This window comes from Dendrobium catenatum, unplaced genomic scaffold, assembly GCF_001605985.2.
Source record: "Dendrobium catenatum unplaced genomic scaffold, ASM160598v2 fragScaff_scaffold_556, whole genome shotgun sequence".
In the NCBI taxonomy this organism is placed as follows: domain Eukaryota; kingdom Viridiplantae; phylum Streptophyta; class Magnoliopsida; order Asparagales; family Orchidaceae; genus Dendrobium; species Dendrobium catenatum.
The window spans coordinates 225,835-230,118 of NW_021319018.1; the positions used below are offsets into that span (position 1 = coordinate 225,835).

Here is a 4,284-nt window from a genome sequence, read left to right on the forward strand (position 1 = left end):
GCAAGACTTAGCTATTGCTATCAAAGTAATGCATGTCATCAGTTATAATCGATGCCCTTTCCTCATGATTAGGGAAGGTATTAATACGATATTGAAGAAATAAACAACATAAAATGAATTTCATGATAAAAGTTGAAAAAATATTGAGGCATTAGAGTTATTTTTTCAAGTGATTGCTTATGGTATCTTCGATTGCTCCTTCGGAAAGTGATCCGAGACTAAGAAGTCTTCTATAAATAATGGTTTGGACATCGGGAGTGGGAGTCAGAGGCATCCATCCCATCTTGTTAATGATGTCACGCATCAACGATATTGGCGACTAAGGCTTCGTTTGGGACGGCCTTTTTACTACTTCTTAAAATAACTTATTTATATAAATATTAAATTTAGTATCAAAAAGTTGTTTTAAGAAGTAGTAAGAAATTCGTACCAAACGAAACCTAAGTTGATGAATATTGACATTGGCGTCGATGATGTTCATCAGTCCTATAAGTGACATTGTGTATTGGTCTTATAGGTGATGTGCATTGCTAGCATGCATCAATCTTTACGGGATTTTTTTGACACTCTCTCTACGGCCGTAAATATTCTAACACGTAATAATAAAAAGGAAGTTTTGAAAGAATATTCTTCCTTTAAGCCATGATAGAGAAATGGAATCTTGGCTAGCTAGCTCCAAATGATCCATATTCATTTTTGCAATGAGGATATTAAAGGCTATGGTCCAATCCAATTTAGTATTTTTTTTATGTGACGAGGAAGCACTGTCCTAATGCCAGTGAAAACACTGGTCGACCTAGCATGCAACTCACACCAATTTACACGGGCTAACACTTAAGACTTTCACTGCTTGCCAAGAAATTCAAACTATAGACCTAAGCTTTGCCCAGCCAACCCTTCACCAATTTAGTGTTCATGCTTTTGGTATTGCTCTCGATGCTCACCATCCAATAAAAACTGAATCCAGTTACTCCATGTTAGGCCAAGCATTTTGCATAAGTACAAAGAGGCTCCCACTAATCGCCATTAAAATATATATATAAATGCAAGTGACTCTGAGCCAGTAGCTTAAAGCACTTTATATGGTGAGAGTGCATAAAGCGATTACATATAATTCTTTTTTTTATTTGTCATAGTCATGTGGATGCTATGAGACAAACTTCATATAAGAGATTCTATCATTGTTATTATTGCGCAATATTACTGAAGAAATATCTAGATCTGGATTTTTAAGAAATTTTCAACGCTTCAATCAAAGTCTTCAAGTAAATTTCAGCAAAAAATCTTGGCTAAAATTTATTTAATACAGAATTAAGTAGGGGCCGCGCGAACGCGAACCCCCCTGCCACAAATTATGACGTCCACTCTACCACTTGGGCAGATGGTAGATCAGAGCCCCTTCAAAGTGCAATGAAGGTCTCTAATCTAGGCCACAGGCATTCATGATCACCCGTAAAGACCCCGTCCAGGTAAGTATAGAAATTTTCAAAGCTTCAAACAAAGTCTTCAAGTAAATTTCAGCAAAAAATCTTGGCTAAAATTTATTTAATACAGAGATAATTTTTTTTACATGAATAACTAATTATTAATATAGTTACAAGGTGGACAGGTTTTTTTCCTCCAAATCATTTCAACAATCAAAGTGATAATTGCAATTTATTATAATTGAACAATAGTAAAACAATATTATAACAAGAAAATTGGTCTAACATAGGAACAATTATTATGTCTTCCGACCGGACGTAGAGGAACGTCCGGTCGGAGGCAAATTCCCACCAAAAAACTAGTTGTACAGAGCAAATACCGAGCAATACCAAACAATAACGAAGAATACCATCATTTGAAGACCCAATACCTGAGTTATACCGGGACTTTACCCAGAAGAAAATACCGAGTTATCCAAAGTTTGTACCGAAGTTTTCTCCCAGAAAAACTCGGTACCAACTCGGTATTTTTTCGGTACAGCTCGGTATAACTCGGTATGGTCTTTCTAATTAGATTTTTAGAACGGAACGGTATTCTTCATTATTATCAAATAATACATAGTTGTACCGAGCAAATACCTAGTTTTTGGACGGGAAATTGCCTCCGACCGGACGTTCCTCTGCGTCCTTGCACCGAACGTAATAAAAGTTCCTAATATAGGCATGTGAAAGAATGTAAATAAGAGGATAAATATTTATGTAGTTCAAGTTTCGAAGAACTTTTTTTTTTGGGCTATTTAGGCCAATTAAGGCAAACTCACACACACAACGCATACACATAGACTCGAATCTTGGATCTCTTAGTTGGAAGCCTAAGCTCTCAACCAATAGGCCAGGGAGAGTTGTTCGAAGAACTCTACATTCGCAGGATAAATTTGATCTCAATTATTTTATTGATATGTAGAAAAAAAGGTGATATGACAGAACTACAAGATTATTCAATTCTTTTGGCAAAAAATATAAATCGAAAATTCTCAAATCTAAACAAGCACAAATAAAAATTAGATGTTTTTCTTTCCCAACAACCTTCTCCAAATAACATATAAAGAAGGAATACACATGCGATTCAAGCCTACAACCAATGCATACGAAGAACAAGGATCTCATGCAGGAACCGAGTAAGAGCGTGAATAACCGAGTGACTTAATCACTCAAAAAAACTTCTCTATTATTATTATTATACTAGATTTTAGTCTCTCCTTTCAACAAGTAAAGATGATAATCTCCTAGCCACACAGATCTCCTCCTCCAGTCGAAACCCCTTTGGCCTTTCTCTCCAAAACGAGAGCTCCACTTGGTTTTCCTGCTTGTGAATAGGATAGAAATCAGAATATATGTGTGGAGACACTTTACTCAATATATTAAACTCAATATTCTCATATTCTTTAAAAAATAACCTGGCACATGAGAGTACTATGTAGTAACATCACTCTTTTAGGAATAAAAGAATTGTCAAAAATCATGTAATAAGATTATATTCAACTATACTGGAAAGATGATCATGATCCAACGATCGAGCCACCAACTAGGGGCGGAATCAGTCATAATTTTTAGGGGGACAAACTTATAAGTAACTGTTTGCATATATGTCGAGGGTCCAAGGGGGTAGCGCCCCCTGGCTGGGTTCGACCTGCTCGGTCAGGTCGCGGGCTCAAGGGGCAGTGCCCCTGCGGGGGTTTCCACTCCTAGAACAAATTTTGATTTACTATTTTTCTTTGTATCTACACAATGTATTTAATTATATTGGGGAAAATTGCCTAAAGACCATAGAATTTTAACATTTTTAGGGGGGCAATTGCCCAAAAACTCTTATAATAAAGGATAAAAATTACATAAATAATAGTATAATGAAAAAAAAAAAAATTTAAAGGGGGCAATTGCCCCCCCTAGCCACAAAGGGTTCCGCCCATGCCACCAACTGCTAAATTATTGGCAATGATACTATTTGTTAGGGATTATGAGATATAAGGAATAAGATTTTGTTTAAGATAGCTTTCTTGCTGCTTTCTAAAACGGTTTTCTAATACAAAATTATTTATAGAAAGCAGTTTTAGAAAGTAACAAAAAAACTGTCGTAAACAAGCTCCCTAAGAATAACAAATTTTTTATTTTTTTTAAACAACCATTTATCCAAAGGAGTAAAAGATTACAACATCCACAGACTTACAACCATTGCACAACATAATAAAATACTCAAAACGTACAGCAAGATACAATACAACAATAAGCAGGACAAAATAAAATTTAACCCTAAGCATAACATGAATTGTGATGTCGAGCTGAATTAACAGTCATTTTCCTTTCCTTCTTCAACCTTCCAATTTGCATGGCTTGCATGCTTTCACTTGTTGCTCAAAACAAAAATAATTTTCTCTTACTCATCATTGTGAGACATTTTTATTATAAATTTGAAACTTCGGACATATAATGAGTGGAAAGGAAGCAATAATAAGCAAATGCCACTGTTGCAGGCTTCAATTATCCACTTCTTTTTCTTGTATATTGCATCACCACAGTGGCCGTTTGTTCAATTATGTTGTATAAGTATTTGTTCATGACCACACAGAGTGGAGGAAATGGAGATGGAATCCCATTATCCCATATAAATTAGTCCAATCAAGGAGAAAAGGAAGAAGACCGACCATGCATTCTGGTTGGGAAGGTGAGAAATCTCTGTTTGTTCTCTTATGTTATTCATGATTTGGTCGGCTTACATTCTCATAGTGGGATATGAGCTGACGTATGAAGAATATTATTTAGTTGGTTGAGTAATGTTTAATTCTCAAGTTTATGAAATTAA

General features: G+C 35.5%; 1 non-coding gene across 1 annotated transcript; it reads right to left on the reverse strand.

Annotated features, from left to right (window-relative positions):
* Positions 1-1,315: 1,315 nt before the first annotated feature.
* Positions 1,316-1,477, reverse strand: LOC114579617. Its single transcript, XR_003700688.1, has one exon. It is a non-coding gene; the product is annotated as a U1 spliceosomal RNA (small nuclear RNA).
* Between the last annotated feature and the right edge of the window lie 2,807 nt (positions 1,478-4,284).